General features: G+C 36.3%; 1 pseudogene; it reads left to right on the forward strand.

Moving 5' to 3' along the window:
* Nucleotides 1-13,456: 13,456 nt before the first annotated feature.
* LOC128528987 (hydroperoxide isomerase ALOXE3-like) lies at nucleotides 13,457-20,531 on the forward strand (annotated as a pseudogene).
* Nucleotides 20,532-20,897: the final 366 nt, after the last annotated feature.

Below are 20,897 nucleotides of genomic sequence, written 5' to 3' on the forward strand. Positions count from 1 at the left end.
TTTTTCCCAGAATGTTAGAAGTGGTGCGGAGCCATGCAGACATTAACTGCTGTAACCCTGCCAGTGTCCCTTCTTGGTGTGCTCTCTGTGGGCAAGGAGATGTGTTGTGGGAGTTGGCGGTAGGCATAATAAAGGTTCAATGTGACCAGTGGAGATGCGAGTCTGGCTATAAAGCTTATAGTGGAATCTGGCGGAAGAAAGCATAGTATATGTAGCCTCTTTCTGTTTTTAGGACACATTTTCCTTGTCTCACTTCCAAGATGTCCTCGGTGGCCTTTAAGATGTCGAGTATGGCTACAGTATGTGTGAGAATGCCAAGTGAGTGTCCTGTTGTTGTTCATTGTGCAGGTGTCCACTTGGCACTTTTTGTCATGCCACTAATAGCTGATCTTCTGAGCTCTAGCCTAATATATCTTACCACCATGATGAACCTTTGCAGGGAGTAAGTTAAATTTTAAGAAATATAAGTGATATTGTTAAAAATGTGACTTATCAATTCCTCCTCAGAGATGTCCAGTTTCCATTTCAGGCATAGGGCTCTGTAGTCAGAGGTAAAGTCTCTCAGACGTTGTCCAGGTTGCTGCCATCAGAGACCTCAACTTATCCTCCACCTTAGCAAGGTAGTCATATGGACAAACACCACCATAAATGCTTCTTTGAAAGACCTCCAATCACCTACTTAGAGTGGGGCAAAAAAGTATTTAGTCAGCCACCAATTATGCAAGTTCTCCCACTCAAAAAGATGAGAGGCCTGTAATTTTCATCATGGGTATACCTCAACTATAAGAAACAAGAAAAAAAATCCATGAAATCACATTCTAGGATTTTTAAAGAATTTATTTGCAAATTATGGTGGAAAATTTGTGTATTTATGTGTAGATGGAATGGAGCTAGCATTAACACTTGAGCAAATGTGTTTTCCATGTTACACTTTGCCAGGGACCAGACTTGGTTGGTTTTTGGGTTGTTTGGCAAAGACTATTGACTGGCTCGTCATACATATCCAGTTCTGTGCAGGTCACTCCTGCTCCTGAAAGGTGCAAAAGAAAAGTGTTAGATTATCATCTGGAAATCAGAAGTGTGACTCGGACCAGAGTCTAGATTCCAGATTGTTCATGCTCTAAGGTGGTAGGGGTGGCATACTTGCAGTCTCATATCAATCATAGAAAAACATTACTAGACAATCATAGGTCTGTGACTTCATAATAACATTTTTCCTGTTCCCTAACGGTCTCTTGAAGGAACGTCTATCTAGTAACCTGGAGCACTTCTCTATTTAGAGAGAAAGTCTTGTAATCTTGTGCAGTATGGCAAAAAATTGTAAAAAAAAAAAAATAATAAATTATCATTCAAGGTACATTATTATGATAGATAAGATTTTTCCATTAAGGAAAATTTACAAAAACTTCACAGCAAATGACCACTCTTTCACAAGCATTCCTGACACTTAGAATAAGCTGTTTAGTAATGTAATTGTGCAATTCTGTATAAGTATATGGTACTGTGAAATATGGCCCTGTTTAAGATGTACAGTGAATCCTCAGATTGCGAGTAACACAGTTTGCGAGTGTTCCGCAAGACAAGCAAAAATTTTTAAAATAAATTTTGACTTGAAAAACGAGCAAGTCTTGGTTTACAAGCACCGAGTTTCATGTATCACGCATGCGCTTCTTGTTTTGACGCAGATTGTAACGTGATCACAACTGAGCCAATGGTTTTTATCTCTCTTGCGTTGCGTTATTGTGGGTAATCGTCTTCCCTGCTGGGTCTTAGTGCTCGTCTCTTATTGGTATGATCAACATTCATGTACGTGTGTACTGTTTACTATAACACTGACTACGTGTGTGTGTAAAACATTTTATTTTGTGTTTGAAAGCACGTGTGTACAGTGCACGTGAACTGTTTCTTATAACACACGTGTAAAGCAAAAGAAAGTCTCATTAGAGGTTAAAAATTAATTTTCTCTCTCTGTCGTTATGTGCGCGCACACACTCTGCTCTTCACAGAAACTTTGATCTGTTGTGATTCTTTTCAAAGGTAAAGTGCAGGTTAATTTGTTTTTTGTTTCACTTTACAGCAGTGATTCCGTTAGTATGTGCTCACACGAGTGTCATTAGCGATGACACTGACACACACACACACACATACACACACATAGCGCCTACACGCGTAAACAGAAACACTTATCTAATGATATTTATTTTTTACTTTTTTTTAAAGGTAGACTGCAGGTTAATTTGTTTTATTTTTACTTTATATTTTGTATTAATTATTTTTATGTATTTATTTTTGGGGGCTTTGAAATGAATAATTCAAGTTTCTATTATTTCTTATGGGAAAATTAAATTTGGTTTACAAGTGTTTTGGAATACGACCCCGCTTCCGGAACGAATTATGCTCGTATTCCAAGGTTCCACTGTACTTATTTTTCTAACCCACTTTCTGAATTTTTTTTTATTTATTTATTCATTTTGGAAAAAATGTATTAAAAACCTATTGTGTTTTTGCAATAAGAAATAAAAAGAAAGAATTTCAAGATTTCGTTATTGGAAAAACAGCTACATTTTACAACATTTAAACTTTGTTATTTGCAATTCGTAAATTCTCTCTGGCTCTCTTAACCTCAGCTACATCAAATCTGTTCCTAATTTGATTTAACTGAAGAAATACAGTACACTGAAGTATTTTCATTCATTTAAAATTCTGTGGAAATGGAAAAATCCATTTTTCTTGTTTGTACCAGTTTAGTTACTACAGAATTTTAATGTGGAATGCATGACATTTCTTCCTTGTTGGGGCATGTCTTTGTAGAATAGTCATGTAAGATGTGTAGTTTGGCAGAAAACTGGCTTTCTACCTCAACCCTACATAGACTAATTTCCTACTAATTTGTTCTACTAATTTGTTTCAACACAATGGCAAAATGTTAAATTGTTTAATTTTTTTCGTTTGCATCAGTGCAGTTTCTTTGGAAGAGTCCGTGGAATGTGTGTGACATTTTGGATGTTAAAACTTGTGAAACTTTTTTTTTTTGAGATCCCAGTCCCTGAGCACATAAAAGATATTAAAAAGACTTTATAACAAAAATGTTGTTTGTCTGGAGCCCTGTTATGTCCTTTAGATCTGTAACTTTGTTAACCTATAGGCCTATTTGGACGGGATTAGTTTTCCAAACGACGTTTGAGTTAGATATTTTTTCAGACGACAGATGGGACTAACATCTCCGTGTTTATTACGGAGGTAGGAGTGTCTGTGTTTTACATTTGGGTGTTGCACAAGACCACATGTCCAGGATGCATGGATTGCGTATGGTCATGTGACTGATCAATGGTAAAATGGCGTTGAAAAAGAAGGCAATGTGACACTGGAGTCGGGAGCAAACATTAGCTTTCATTTCGAATTTAAGTTTGGAGCCAACCTACGTTTCAGTTTCAGTTTGAAAATTGTGTACTGAACACAACCACAAGGTTTGAGAGGCAGTTTGTAAAAAAACTTTGTGATGTTTGTCCATCCATATGAAATACCTTCGATTGGGTAAAATGTAAAGACAAGCATAACAAGAAGACAGGGTTGGATCCACAACGCTGCGCATTTTTCAAGGAACTGGACTCTATTCTTGGTAGGTTGCTACTTTTAATAGTATTGATTTTGTATTGAAAAGTAATTAACAGTGTACAAAGCATGTATGGCTATGTTCATAAGCATACAAATAAAATAGACATAAAAAATACAATGCAGTGAACAAGCTAGTGATAGAGACACAATCATCCTTTTTATGATTAAGTACTGTAATTAAACCAGTACAGTCGATATTGAGTAGATATTTCTGTTTCTTTAGCTTGTCATCCAATGACTAACCCAGCTGAAGCGTCAAGTTCAGAGGAAGATGAAATCTCTGGTAATGTTTGGAAATTTTTCCCTGTACAAAATGTCAATTTTTTGTTATTTATTTAATATATTGAAGCTCTAAAATTTTCTAAATTTTATGTTTTGTTACAGGTACCAGTTCACAGTCATCTGGTATAGCGGAGCCATCAGGAGCTCAACCAGCTACAATTACAGAGACTGAAGATGACAGTGGTCAAAGGTCAGAGCTGACCATCAATACTGGCCAAACTTCCATCATTACAAGTAAGTTTGAAATTAACATTAAGCACGATTAAACATGACTTTTTGTAAAGTGTCATCGTACAATAAAGAAATGGAACAGTTTTAAATGGTATTTATAGTACGTTTTTTAAATATATTGAAATTTAAAAATGGATGGGCATTAAAGTATTTTGTGTTTGAATAGTTGGTGAATACCATAGTGAAAAAGTTTTAAACTTTTAAATACTTTACAGAAACAAATTAACCAGTTAAAAAGTAAAACTCTTTGTAAAAAGCCAAGTAATTTTGTAATTTTTACATTTTGAAGTCTCCACAATAACAATATTGAGCATGTTCATTATCATGATATATTGTATTATCATATAACAGCACATCTATTTGTCTCATGATGCAATACAATTTTATGATTTTTCTCATCAGAGCATAAACGCGAAGGAAAAAATTCAAATTATGAAAGCCATGGAGAGAGGAATAAACATGTTAATGCAACATGACGGAACAGCAGCAGAGCTTGAACAGCGTCTTGACAAGGAGCACATGGCCTGGGAGAGACAACTCGAGCAGGCCAGGTTGGATCTGGACAAAGCACATCTCGAATGTGAGATAAAATGTCAGGAAGCTGAAGACAGGCGTGCTCGAGAGACCCAGAAATTTATGGTTCAAATTCTGCAAGTGCTTAGACCTGCATTGCCACAGTATGGCCCCTGAACTTCATTTGCACAATATCAACATCCTGCTCAGCACTATTATTCACCTGATCCATTTGCTTTTTCACCTGGCGAAGCTTCTCACCAAAATCCTTCAACATCAGTTTTCCAAGATCAACGCTCACAGTCTGACCAAAGAAATGACCAAAGGAATGTTAACAGCATGTATTGTCTTGGTAAGTGGTGGAAAGCATGTGCCATTTTTCAGCTTTGCATGTAGTCTTAAATTTTGAAAAACAAAAGAGTCATGGCATTTCCCTGGCCAGCCAACATAAAAATCTGAAACATGTACCGGTGGTCAACCAAGACCTGTAGTATCATGCTGTACCACCCCTTTCTGTTGTAGTAATCAGTGTGAAAGCTGGAGGGTGCTAGGATGGGAATGTGTGTTCCATCCAGGGCCCCAGCACACATGGGAAACCCTGACTTCTCTTCAAATCCTGTGATTATGGTCTTTACATCTTCTTCACTTTTTGGCATTGCAATAAACTTCCTTTTCAGTTGGCAGAGACCCTTACACACCTCCCAAAACACATTAGAGGCAGTGCTCACCCCAATTCCAAAGAGGTTTGCAACATCATGGAATTCAATAAATACATAAATACATTAATGTTACTTGCTAACTTGTAAAGTGTCAGAACAACCCTTTTTTCCAAACTCACTGTGGTCTTCATTGTGAGTTGCTTTTCTATGTAAGGACGAAGAAGGGGCACAGAGATTTAAGAAAGCCTCCTCTGGCATTCTGAAGTTAGGGTACCATTCAGTTTTCCAAAATTCTGCAGCACATCTGTCTCCCAAAAGATGCTGGTGCGCTCCTTCCTAGCACTTGGTGCAATTGACATGCTGTGAACTATAAAAGTGCATTTCAGTAATATAATTGAAAAACTGGCATTGAAAACAATTTATGATATTATTGATCAAATCTATTTTGAAATTAAGTAAATTTACATTTAAGCACTTTAAAATGTAAAAATCCTACCTTGTTAAGTGTTTAAATATTTTTTTTACAAGTTATAATAAAAAAAAAAAAAAATGTAAAAAAAAAAAAAGTAACATGGTTTTATATAGAACTTCTTATAAACCCACTGGAATAAATAAGTTTTAATTTATTATATAATTTACATGTTATGTAATTGACTGGAAAAATTAAATGCTCTTACCTGAAACTGATACAGTATTACAATAGCCAGTCTTAACAAATTATGTGATTTGGCTCTTCTTGATTTCATTTTTTGATTTCTTCGCAGGGTAGAAAACACATCTACATCCATTATTGGTGCGCAAACTTGAATATAAGCGCAAGCGAGATATTACAGTAGTTCACGTTGACCAAAACACAAAAGAAAACGCGTTTTGGAAAAAACATTTTCGGCAATCACAGACATTCGCATTCGGACGGGATTAGATTTCTCAGAGGACCACCGAGTTTGCTGAAAAACATTAGGTAATTTGCCCAGGACCCCCTGTAAAACTAGTCCCGTCCGAATCGGGCTTATGATTCCTTTAAGCAAAGTGGAGAAGGGCCTCACATTGGTCTTTGCCTAAGGGCTCCAAATCACTTAAACCGTCCGCTGCATGAGATATGTCATATGAACAAGTTTGAATTTAAATAATTGGTGACCTCCATCACTTTCAGTGGAGAAGGTCTGCTGTAAAGGTGTTCGTTTAAAAATCTTTGTGCTTGTAAATAAATAATCTTATCAGAGAGCTGCATGCTAGCAACCTCCAGACTAAAAAGAAAAATCTAGTAATGACAGCAGGATTTAAAGTCACAGGTGTGTGATCAGAGTTGACAGTTGAGCCAGAAAGATCTGTTCATGCACTGTTTGCTTTCCTTTGGTATATATTAATAAATAATCTGAAACTTTAACTCTTACCCATGCTATTCTAACAAGATACATGGTATAACTAAAGTGTTAAGAGGGTGAGTCAAAAATTATCGGGAAGCATCATCAGAAGCAAAACTTCTAAGATAGCCAAATCAGCCAAATGAGGATGGGTTCCCTGTTGAGTCTGGTTCCTCTCAAGGTTTCTTCCTATTACCATCTCAGGGAGTTTTCCCTTGCCATTGTCCTTGGCTTGCTCATCAGGAACAATCTTATCATTTTGATTCATACACGTTCACATTTCATACAAACTTAAACAATTATTTTGATTGCGTAAAGCTGCTTTGCGACAAAGTCAATTGTAAAAAGCGCTATACAAATTAAATTGAATTGAGATAGCACTACTTTGTTGACCCAACGTCAGCAACATTTTGGTAACCCTTTGTCAGTGCTCCGACCTCGGCCCAATGTTAAGCCAACGGCAGTGTACACGTTGGGCCCATGTTGGCATCAGTGGTTGGCCCAATGTCATGTTACCCACTGTTGCTGTCTACCCCAACCTCAGCTACATAGGCCAAATCAGCCAAATGAGGATGGATTCCCTGTTGAGTCTGGTTCCTCTCAAGGTTTCTTCCTATTACCATCTCAGGGAGTTTTCCCTTGCCATTGTCCTTGGCTTGCTCATCAGGAACAATCTTATCATTTTGATTCATACACATTCACATTTCATACAAACTTAAACAATTCTTTTGATTGCGTAAAGCTGCTTTGCGACAAAGTCAATTGTAAAAAGCGCTATACAAATTAAATTGAATCGAGATAGCACTACTTTGTTGACCCAACGTCAGCAAAATTTTGGTAACACTTTGTCAGTGCTCCGACCTCGGCCCAACGTTAAGCCAACGGCAACGTACACGTTGGGCCCATGTTGGCATCAGTGGTTGGCCCAATGTCATGTTACCCACTGTTGCTGTCTGTAACCTCAGCTACATAGAGCGTTGTGCTTTGTGCTCAACTGTGAACACTGTCAAACAGGTCACTAGATGGCGCTTATTGCTAGGGAGGAACCTATAACCCCACAGAAGCCAGGTGCTGAACATAAAATCGTGCAGCCAAGCTAAACACAAGCTAAAGTTCTATGCCTTCTTGCTCCTACCTACATGTGGGTTAATATTCCTCCAAATGAGATGTAAATGCTCTTGAGTAAGAGTTTTAAGAATCAGTGGTGGTAACATGAAAAGTTACTTTTTTTAAAGTTTTGCTTTAATGTGGTGAGAAAGATGTTTAGCTAAGCAATATTATGTTAGGCTAATCAACCTGTTGCCAGTGAATACAGTAGCATACAGAACCATAGCGAGGTTAGAACCATAGTGATTGTTGCCTTAGTAAGCAGCAGAAACTTTAATGGGCTAATATACATTACATATTGTTTTGCTTTTGGGCACTGCATTTTTGTACGTTTATGCGGTTATCGACTGTGTGCTAAGGTAGTTGCCATGTGAAACATATAATTTGACAATTTTGCTAGGTTATTTACTGTATAAATTGCTTTGTTTACATTGTTTCATCTGGAGAAAAAAAAATCCAACTTTGCCATTATCTACTGAACCAACGTTGTGTAAATGCTGGGTCAACCTTGTGATTATCTACTAAACCAATATTGTGCCAACGTACAAAATGACGGGCCAATCACTGATGCCAACACTGGCCCAATGTGTGCACTGTTGTAGCCCCAATGTATGTCCTTCAGGAGTGTGCTATCTGGGATGATAATATTAGTAATTGTTTTAATAAACACAGTGATGCCTGTGATCACATAGAAACTTGTGTCATATATGAGTAGGGATGCTAAGGTTGTAGAGTAGAGAAGCGTATAGGCTAAATGTGTAGTTAATGTCTGTGCAGTGTCACTAGCAGTATGTACAGTTGCTGAATTAAAGAGTGAGCTTAAATTTGCTTGTCTTTGCGTGAGTGCGCTTTGTCATTTGGGTGTTGCTACAGTAAATTACCTGGAAGCCATTTTTAACTTGAGGACTGTCCTTTTTCTTCCAGAACAATAATAGTAACTTCTTGTCTGTAATTAAACTATATGCAAGCAGTTTGTGTTGTGCTCTTGATAATCCTTTAACAGATGTGTACTGTATATAAAATTCTAATTCTAATTCAAAAAAAATAAAAATTTATTTTTTATTACAGTCATACACAGTACGATATGCAGTGAAATGCTTACATGACCGCCCATGACTTCAAAAAAAGAAAAAAATATATAACAAGCAATAATAACGAGAAATAGAAAAATAGAAATAAGGCAATAAATAAATAAATATCTTAACTATAAGAAAGTTGGACAAAATGTACAAGTTTTTTAAAATATAAGAAATATAGAAACCTATCTGTACAGACAAAAATGTATTTAAATGCAAATAATATGTGGAATGAATAAAAAATGTCTGAAGTGTACAATTGTCCTTAAGTGTGCAGTTGAGCATTGTTTGTGCAAATGTGCAATATGTGTGCAAATGTGTTCTGCCATGTTTCATCAGAAATTTTCACTCCTAGTTCTTTCTCCCATTCTCCCTTAAGAAATCTAGTAGAAGGAGAATCAAATGATTGTAGGAGATCACAAATTATTAATATTGCCTTTTAACTGCTTAAAAATAGGTTTAGGCAAAAAGATTGGAACATTCTGGAATAGATAAAGTATCTGTGGTAAGAATATAATTTTAATCGCATTTATTTTGCTGAGCAGAGAAATAGGTAGCATTTTTTAGAATAATATATTAGTTTGCAATTTGAAGATTAAAGGCGTAAAGTTGGCCTCTAAAAGTGAAGAGTATTTATTGCTAACTACATTTCCTAGATAAGTGAATTATTTTACTGAGAATTTAAATGGAGAAGATTGTATTGAAGACAGATTTTTTAATTCAACAGGCATTAATTCACTTTTATTTAAATTAACCTTGAACACTGAAAACATCCCTAAAACATTAAAAGTGTCCAAAATAATCGGCAGGCTCACATGAGGTTTGGGTGTGTGATATTTTAATATGACAATTCTTTTTTTTGTTAAATATGAAACATAAATAGGAAATGTATTTTTATATACTATTTATTTTATTAAATTTCATGTATATCTATTGTGTTTACTTTTTCAAGCACACTTGTACATACAGTATATTTGCATTTCAATACTTTGCAATACTTAATTTTACATGATTAAATGTTTTTACACCATGTAGTGTATGTTGAATATTTTACACTTAAGGCACATTTATACTGTACACTTAAATATTGTCATTTTATGTGCTTTCTCCTAACTGGTAAAGGGCCCAGCTTTCATGGTCTCGCCTAGGGCCTCACAACCCCACAGGCCGGCACTGCATGAAAGAGTTCCAAGGCATAAGCCACTGCTGACCAAAAAGAACACACAGGCTCATTTAAAATTTGCCAAAAAAACAGTGTCTTAGATTATGCCTAAGACTTTTTGTAAAATCCTCTATGGACTGATGAGACAAAAGTTTTTAGGTGTGCGTTTCTTTTTATTTCATAAAAAGAACATTATACCAGCAGTCAAAACGGTGGAGGTAGTATCTGGGGCCGGGTGACTTCCTATAATTGATGGAATCATAAATTCTACGCTCGATCAAAAAGTATGGAGGAAGAATACCTGGTCATCAGTTTGTGACCTGAAGCTTAAGCGCACTTGGGTTATAAGGCAGGACAATGATCTGACACCCACCAGAAAGTCCAGTTCTTTAAAAATTAAAGCCTAGTCTAAGTTTATACTTAAATCCATTTGAGATGTTGTGGCACCTTAAACAGGTCCTCCAATATGGCTGAATTAACACAATTCTGCAATGTGAAGATCTCATTGCCAGTTAGTGCAAACACTTTATTTCAGTTACCACTAATGGCACAAGTGGTTATTAGGTTTAGGAGGAAATTTAGGGGTCACTCAAGTTTGAAAACTTTTTACCTTATTGCACAAAATCATAATTTATTATTTTTTTTAAAGAATTTTGTATTTACAAATGTTACATTTTTTTGATGATCTAACTACAGTAGATCATGATACAATCTACAGCATCAAAATAAAGCATATGAACCTTTTGGAATTCCATGGTTTTCTTCATTAATTTGTAAAAAAATGTGATTTAATCTTCATCCAAGTCAAGAATATTGACAAATATAATGTGCTAAAATAATAACGCAAAATTCAGATCTTTCATGTCTTTATTGAGAACAACTATAAAAATCTCATAGTGCTAGTGAAAACAGCATGTAAATCCTTGATTTGTTGTTAGTCTTAGTCTTTAGAAGATAAGATCGCATTTTATGAAAAACTAATGCAGAATACCATGAAATGCCAGAAAGTTAGCATAATTTTCTTGCAACTGTTTACAAAAAAATTCAGGGTTTTTCATAGCACTGTAAATAATCAAACCAACACATGACAATTCATAATATCCTATGACGCATTATTAGGGTCAATGTGAGATAAAAAAAAAGATAAAAAATCTGAATTTTTTAAGATGTAAGTTGAAATGTTTAAAAAAAATCGAAAGTTAAATAAAAAATATTATGTTTTGTGTTTAAAACTGTGAATTTTTTTCTATCAAAGTAGGAAACAGCACATATACTTTGCAAGGTTGGGCAGACATTGCTTAATTTGCCTTAAATGCCTTAAAGAAATGGAAGATCTAATCAAACTTTTCCCTTGGATTTAGCAACAAGGAAATACTTGTTATTTAGCCCAGAATCCCAGATCATTATAAGCATCTGGACTTTAAAGAGACATTCCAAGCTGTGTCTATTAAGAAGAAAACATCATACTGGCTTGGTTGAGGTGATTGCCTTTGTTTATCAGGAACTACAACAACATGGAAAGATGCAAGGTTATCTACGATGGATTATTAGGCCCAATAGTAATCAGCCGCAACCTTTGGGCCATTATTTGTTGTATAAGCTTTCATCCATTCAACAAAATGATTGAATACATCTATTTATCCCTATACCATATGGCTTCAATTTGTAATAGGATTCCATATGCTAAAGTATTGTATTGTAGTGCTAGTGCCTAAGACGTTGTGCTTTACGAAGGTCCACACTCTGAGAACTGATTAATTTAATGACCTGTTGTATTGATTGCTGTTGTACCACAAATCCCTTTGTACTGCATGTTGATGTAACCAGCGATAACCTTGCATCTGTCCATTGCATTATAGTTCTCCGTGGTTAAGGCTTTAGCTCGGAAGGTCCCAGGTTCAAATCCCACGACCACCAAGATGTCCCTGTTGGGCCCCCGAGCAAGGCCCTTAACCTTCAACTGTTCAGTTGTATAATGACATAAATGTAAGTCGATCTGAATAAGGGTGTCTGCCAAATGTAAATATAGTTATAGAGTAGGATAATTTCTCAGGCAAATCATGGTAAAGGGGCAATTAGGAGAACAATTTTAATCAGCATGCAAAATAGCAAAACCTCATGTGACAACAAAAACATAACCAATTTTAATATATTATCTGTGTTTTTTCTTTAAAAAGTGAACCAGCAATTAGGAACCAGGTGGAGAAAAAAATGTGCACCCTACTGTACATTCTAGGAACATGTAGAATCAAAGGTTGGAAACGATGATGTAAATATTTACAAATCATTCTGGACAATTTTAACCTACTCTTCTTTTATTGCTTTAGTTGATTAATGGAGAAGAAAGGATTAGGGTCATCTTACAAACATTGTGTGACTTCAACACCAAGAGTTTTTGAACTAGTTTTTGAACAATCCAACAATTGCTCAGCCAGTCACCGGAAGTGGACAGCTTTTGGCCATGGCCAATGACTGGGTGTTCAGTGCAGCTTGGGAGAAAATATAAAAGTTATTTAATAGTCAGGACCTTATTATAAACACAGAGTGTAATTTTTCATTAAAGAAAAGTTACAAAAATGTTTGTGGATGCTGTCAGAATCGGCATGTCGGACACAAAAATAAATCATTGCATTTCTAGTCTTTACTTGTCATATAACCAGTTTTCATACAAATCATCACCCCATCACCATGCTTAACAAATAGTATGAGCTGTTTGAGGTGAGGCGTTCTGTTTGTTTTTTTTGCCAAACACAGAAACATGGTGTTTTCCAGTAATTATTATATTTTTATTCAATTTTAACAGAGTTCATAAGAATCAGCCATTTCCCTTCGCTGGAACTAAGGAGCCCAAACTTGTTTCAGCAAGTCCATTAAACCTACCTTTGATTAAACAAAAATGCAAAACCAAAAAATATGTAATTAACATGGAGGAGAACATGTTTATGGTGGGGGTAGGGGATGTTTGCTGAAGATTTTATGATGCCATACCTTGGCCAATAATTTATGGATTTGGGTGATGGGCGTAGCCAAGCAGAGAGAAAGAAGAGAACTAAATGGTGGACGTACTTAATAAAAGAAAGCAAGAAAGTGGGAAAAACTGTAGTCAACTGTTCGATATCAGTTTGCTGAAACAGAAACAAAAATACTACTGTATATAAACTGTGCAAAAGGTCAGTACAAGGACGAGTTGAAGAGTAAATCAGACGATTTCACTAACAGAGATTTTTGGGTAAATATTGATTTTAAAAAGTTGTACTATGCTTTGATTTATTACATTTTCTGCCATTGTTGTTGTATAAGTTGCAAATAACCTTTCACTCATTTTTTTCTTATTGTAAAATGCATGTTTATTTTTGTATAATCAGTCATTTAAATAAAAAAAATTAGGAGCTGTGAGATATTGTAACTTAGTAATATTTTTCATGTGCAAGACTTGTGTGGGTGCAGATGGAGTACCACGTGACTGTGACTACAGGGACCTTAAAGCATTCAGATACTATTAACCATGTGTACGTTACCCTGGTGGGGGAGAATGGAGAGAGTGAGAGGAAGCTGCTGGATAAACATGGCTGGGGTCTGCGTAAGGGCCAAGTAAGTGAGTGTGTAAAGGAAATTATTGTCCTGAATATGTAAGGCTACTTTTATTTATTTTATTTGATTACAACTAAGGATATAACCCAAGCATCTAACTGAGCAATCAAAAAGTGTGTTATGAAATGGCTCCCTATTAATAGGCCTTGCTTCTCTTTCATATACAGTACACAAATTGTATTTCCCTTTTTTTTTTTATCACATTCCTTTACAGGTTGGTGAATACAAAGTTCATAGCTTGATTCCTCTGGGTCGTGTGCTCCTTGTACGCTTGGAAATGGAGAAATGGAAGGAAGTAAATGTAAACAATAGCTGGTTTTGCAGTTATGTGAAAGTCACACCATCAGGAGGGGAAAGAACACAAACCTTCCCTTGTTACTGTTGGTTAGTGGGGGATGATAAAGTGGAAATCCGTGATGGCACAGGTCAGTCCAAACAATTACCCCAAAAAGAAGATTTTATTTCACTCTAATTCAGGGTGACGATTTTGTCTGGTTTCTTTCTCTCTTTCTTTCACAGCTAAAAGGCTGTGTGATGAAATCTCGCCCCAAGAGCTGGCTCATAGAAATGCACAATTGCAGGAGAGACAGAAAACTTTTCGGTGTGTTCCAGCACCAGAAGTCTGATTGAATTTTGCCTTTACTTTATTGGAGGCATTACACTATAGGCAAATAATTTAACAATGAAATACATTTTAGAGTTAGACTAAGTGCTTTAACTAATGTAGCTGTCTCCTTTTTATATTTGAAAGAACGCTATGCTAACTTATGGATGAACATGATAATGAATACTTTTATCCTTTAATTTTTTTTATATGAAATAAATGTGTTAATTGTGTTGTGTTAGATGGCAAGTTTGGGCACCAGGAATTCCCAAATGCATAGACTTCAAATCAGAAAATGATCTCCCCCTAAATGTACGCGTCAACTTTGGGAAGGCGAAGGACTTGAAGGAAATGTGAGCATCACTACATTTTTTATTAATTTAATAGTTTATATAAATAATATAAATGAAATCTATAGATCTCTACCAAAGTGTTTTATCAATCTAAATAAAATAAAACCTGAATGAACACATGCACTGTTGTAGATGCAGAAGCAAATGTGTACATATAATGTTTATTTTAATCACCCTCAGACTTGAGGAGCTGTCTCTAGAGAAGCTGATCAGTTTGATTAATACATCATGGAAAGACCTGGAAGATCTTGACAACGTATTTTGTGCACTGCCTAAGAGTCCCACTGCAGGTGTAGTAACTAACCATTTTGAACTATTCGAAACAAGTGATTTCTATCAAACACATACAGACTATTCTTGTTCAATACAATTTTTTTTTTATTATTATTATTTAAAAAAAAAAATAAATTTAGTCCTGTCCAATTCTTTTTCCCCGATTTTCTCCCCAATCTAGTCGTGGCCAATTCCTCCCCATCACTAGGGGGCTCCCACATTAAGGCTACTACCACCACTCAGTCGTGTTTCCTCCGAACCACGTGACGCGAGCCGACCGCATCTTTTTCGAACTGCTCGCTAACGCACCATTAGGGGCGAAGTAACACACTCGGAGGAAAGCGCTAGCCGCTCCTTCCGCGTGCGCGAGCTCACAGACGCCCCTAATTGGCTGTAGAGCCGTGATTAATGTGGGAGCGCAAGTACCTCCCATCCCGCCCCCCTGAGAGAGCTTGGCCAATCAGCTCTCTCTGTGCCTCCGGCTGTGAGAGGAGGCCCAATACAATTTCTAATGCCAAGAAGGTGCATTCATTTTAGCTTATAAGGATTAAATGTTGGCTAAAATAGAATAGAAACATTTATCTAAAACTTCCTGCTTGAACTGTAAACAACAAATACAAATGCTAGCTAATTTTATGTTTTATGGATGTTATTAGAATACATCAAGGAACACTGGACAGAGGATGTTTTTTTTGGCCATCAGTTCATGAATGGAGCAAATCCTTGGATGATCCAGAGGTGCAGAAAACTGCCTTTCAACTTGGCCGTCCAAGGAGAAATGGTGCAGGACTTCTTACACCCCAACACCACCCTGGATAAAGAGCTAGTGGTGAAGTATAGTCCATAATTTCTGCAGGGATGCCATACACTCTTAAAAAATTTAATATTGTCTTCAGTGACCACTTTATCCTAGTTACCCATAATACAGTATGGTCCATCACAGGATACCACATATACATATTCACACCTACAGTAGGTGTGTCTACAGTAGGTGCGTTTTAACACTGAATTTGGATTCACTGGATTCATGAATTTGTTTTAAAGGCTATAAAGTGAAGCATATGGAAGGAACATGCTGAAAAACTCCAGATGTTTTCATATTTTGGGATATGGGACATTCCATTAAGTAACGAGCGCAGCATGGTTGACCTTAGTGCGAATCCCACTGTGATACAATGAAATTAATTAAACATAAAAATAAATCTTTGTACAACAGTATTCATCCAGGTCCAGGTACTGTATCTTAAAAGCTCTAAAAAATTCTCTTTCTTTCCACAAAGGCTGGAAATATATACCTTGTAGACTATGCTATACTTGATGGAGTCCCTGGGAATGTGATCCATGGGAAGCAGCAGTATATTGCAGCACCTTTGTGTTTACTGTATGAACATCCAGACATAGGCCTTATTCCCATTGCCATACAGGTAATGCTTTCACCAAGTCTGTTCATGAGAGGCAACATTTAATTAATGAAATTAAAGGTAAATTACTCCTACTTTTTCTTATTCTTAGCTTGTACAGAATCCTACCAAGGACACACCTATCTTTTTCCCCAATGATCAACATGATACCTGGCTATTGGCTAAAATGTGGGTCCGTCATGCCGAATTTCAGACCTTTGAGGTTCTGTCGCACCTGCTGCGGACTCATCTTATAGCAGAGGTGTTCTGTGTGGCCACATTGCGTCAACTCCCTGCAGTCCACCCTCTATACAAGGTGGGTTGGAAAGTATAAACAAGTTTCTCTAATACCAAACTTTTCAGGTATAGTTTGGTATAAGTTTTTTTCTTCCTCTCTGTCTAAGCTGCTCACTCCTCATCTGAACCCTGGAGATAAACTGCCGTGCACGCTCAACCTTGATCTCTAAAGATGGTATCTTTAAACAGGTATGCTTCAGCTACAGAAAATACATCGATTGAAGTGAGGTGAAAATATTTGACAACGTTAATGGATTTAAATGCAAGTACATAATCAAGAAATGAGCTATGTAAGTACAGCATGTCTGAAAAATCAGGATCCAATAAGAATAATACTTAATTTTCTTTACAATACTAAAACCTCTATGTTCCCTAAAGCTGCACAGTGGGCTATACATTTTATCTATATTGTATATTTTCAACATATTTAGATTACCATATTTTTTCAATACATGGCCATTAAAACATACCTTACTTCTCAGGCACCATGTAGATCAGTAGTAGACACACAGACATGTTTTCCCTTCAGGTGGTGTCCACAGGTGGTGATGGTCTGCTGGTGCTGTCTGGGAGGGAGTATGACCTCCTGACCTACCGCTCTCTCCAACCACCCTGTGACTTCAAAGACCGTGATGTTACTGAACTCAATAAATACTTCTACAGAGATCACAGCTTAAAGCTCTGGCATTCCATTGAGAAGTAAGAATCCAGTCACAAGGCAGTCCTCTAAAGCTCCTATTTCTTTTCGTTATTTTGCAGTGAAATTAATTTACACCACAATGTTATGTTATGCTTGCTTGATTCTGGAGACACAGCAAGTATTTACAGTTACTCTGTTTCACCTACAGGTTTGTCTCCAGCATAGTGTCTCTATACTACAGAAGTGACAGTGAAGTGATGCAGGATTCAGAACTTCAGGCGTGGATTAATGATGTGGTTGTGGAAGGTTTTGCAAAAGCTTCTAACTTTGGTTGGTTACCTGAATAAACAATATATAATACTGGTGTCCTGTAAATAACTTTGGCACAGTGGTGGTTTAAAAACCAAACAAAATTAAATAAAAATTAAAGTACTGTAATAAAACAAAATCATTGTACAATCGGTTATTTAATAAAACAGACATGACAATCATAATTATCTAAATTGTAACACCGCATTGTATTCAACAGAATGTATCCTTACACAGAGTAATTATTACTATTAAGTCTGATTATAATTCATGTGTGACAGGGCTGCCTAATAAACTACAGAAAAAACAGGAACTGATCACGCTGTTGAGTGTGATTATCTTCACCAGCTCTGCACAACATGCAGCAGTCAACAATGGACAGGTTAGTGACATATTACTATTGTATTATTTTATAAACTTGTATTTATAACATTGAATGACCATGTGTAGTAACGATAAAGGAAATTCTGCCATAAAAGTATTTACTGGAATATGCTACTCATCATTAAAACAGTCCCTTCAGGAGTGTCAAATTACTGGCCTGCACCAGGCAAAGAGAACAACTAAGAGGATTTAAAATTGGATTAAGAACTCTCCAACACATTATGAAAACTTGGAAGAATAGTTCTGAACCATGAACTTTGTAGAGAAAATGTGGTCAGAAGAGAAAATCCATGGACGTAGATTACTTAAACTTACAGATATATAATTTTATCATATAAGTTATGATAAAGTTGCACTAAAGGGAAAAACAGTAGAAGCAGTAGAAATCAAAGCTATGTTTAAGAGTAAAATTAAAAGAGTTCAATTGCACTAAAATCACAGGATTGGGAATAAAAGCCAGTATGGCCATAAGAATTGAAAAAAGGCTTCAGTTTGTTAGACAGAATAAAGATGGGATTTTTGAGAAATGGAAAAAGGTCATGTGGTCAAAAGTATTCACATTCATTACTTGAGTAGAAGTACAGTATAGATACTAGGGTTTAAAAGGACTTCTTTAGAAGTTGAAGTATCATCTCAAGCTTTTTACTTAAGTAAAAGTGTAAAAGTACTGGTTTCAAAACTACTTAAAGTATAAAAGTAAAAGTAACGTGAGGGGAGAAAAGCATTAAGGATAAAAGCTTAGGCTGTGCCACGGGCCTATATACTGCACTAACATGTAATAATAAAAAAAAGAAAAATGTGTTGTTTTTTTGTTGTATTTTTTAACGGCCATAGTGATTTGGGATACTGTATATGGCAATTGAAAAAGAATGCATTTTAGTACAATGCAAATACATTAAAGAACCATATATGTGTACTACTGAGCATTAACATGTTTTATGGAGAAGAAGATATGATAAGTAGTTGCCTATAAGTATTTTAATGGTGCAAAAAGTCAAACTATAGAGGGATGTCATCAGTAACCTGTATATACTGTAAATGTACATCCAAGCTTAGCTGCAGGAATCTGTGAGGGCAACATACAAGACAATTTGTGTACCCAGGGCAGGCTTAGTAACAATTACCCTTGTATGGTATATATATACATATATATATATATATATATATATCATTCCTGTTACCTTCCTGGTTCTGTTACCTTCCTCGCTGGTGCTTGGTTGTGACATTTCGCTCGAATCTTGAGTCTCTATCACGGACATCTTAGTATACTTACATTTACATTTAGACATTTGGCAGACGCACTTATCCAGAGTGACTTACATTTTTTATCTCATTACACATCTGAGCAGTTGAGGGTTAAGGGCCGTGCTTAAGGGCCCAACAGTGGCAACTTGGTGGTTGTGGGGTTTGAACCTGGGATCTTCCGAACTGTAGTCCAATGCCTTAACCACTGAGCTACCCCTGGCCCCTTATCACACCCTTATCAACGGAAAATGCTATTTTATTTAAACGTCCTTGCTGGAGTGTGTGATGTGACGTCATGTGCAGGTGCAATGGATCGCGTACCAACCAATAGGGTGTTGGAATGGTTTGTTTATACTTCTCATCCAACCACAATCAAATTCATATTGCTGACTGCACAAGCCTCTGGAGGCAGTGTAATAATCTGGGGTCAGGTCTAGGGTCAGCAACATTATTTAGCAATACAACAAAGTCGGTACTGAATGATCAGATACTACAATTAGTGGAGTTTTTTCTGATGACACGAGCATAATTTTGACTCAAATTGTGAAAGAGTGGCCCTGGGAGTACAGCTCACCACCACATTATGTATTAAAGGTAAAGGTTGTCTCAAAAAATCTTGATTTGGCAGAATTAAATATTTTGCAGAGTTATTGCAGAGTAACATCAGCACTCTGCAGTATTCAGTAGCAAGCAAATAATTCACAAAGATAATTTCTCAGTCATGGTGCAGGAGGCAATTAGGGGAGAAAATCAAACCAGCATTTAAAATAACAGTAGCTTCTTAGGAAAATAAATCTTACAGAATTTACACTAAAAGCTCTAGATGTGATTGTGCTCTTCCTTGCTTTTTTCCCTTCTATACTCTAGTTTGACTTTTGTTCATGGGTATTCAACACACCTTGCACCATGCGCCAGCCTCCACCCACAGACAAGGACAGTGTCACTACTGAGTTGATCATGAGCACACTCCCGGATATCCACCAGTCATGTATTGAAGTGGCATTCACATACCTTTTAGGACGATTTCCAGAAACCTCAGTAAGTCAACACTTCAATGAAACACTTAAAGTGTAAACAATATGTCTTTGCAAAGCAGCCTCAAAATAAAAGGCATGTTGGCTGTAGGTTTCAAGTTAACTACAGTACTGTAGATGGAATGATTAAATCCAGCACAAAATCTTACTGTTGATTACCTGCCTATTAGGTTTTAACTCCTTTCTGCCCCTGACCTATCTATCTTGCTTAGATGCCTCTGGGACACTACAAGGAACAGTATTTTACTGAGCCATCAGCCCAAAAGTTGATCAAAAACTTCCAACAGGATCTGAAGAATATTGAGAAGAAAATCCTTAAAGAGATGGAGGATCTTAAACCGCAGTATCTCTTTCTGTGTCCTAGTCATATAGAAAACAGCATTGCCATATAGAGAGACTTAATTAACAGAAACATTTAGCAGGAAAAATAAGTGATCATATTATACACACTTTGAGTGCTGTAGCCATGGTTATTAAATAGGGTCCCAGGAAACTTTATGGCTATGCGAGATGCATGTTTCTGTTTAACTGTTTTGACTTTTTTGGGTGTGTGGGATTTGTTTCCTTTTTCTATTCTTTTCAATTAATTATATGATACATGCTTAAATTGTTAAATTCGATGTTTGTGTGATTTTTGATAGTGTGATGTATAATGAGGAGACTAACACCTGGGACACTTCAAAAAATAGTACCTAACAACCTTTCGTCAAACTCAATCTAGACAGTTTTATTGCCCCTTTTATGACCTTTTATGACCT

Source organism: Clarias gariepinus, chromosome 1, assembly GCF_024256425.1.
Source record: "Clarias gariepinus isolate MV-2021 ecotype Netherlands chromosome 1, CGAR_prim_01v2, whole genome shotgun sequence".
Lineage (NCBI taxonomy): Eukaryota > Metazoa > Chordata > Actinopteri > Siluriformes > Clariidae > Clarias > Clarias gariepinus.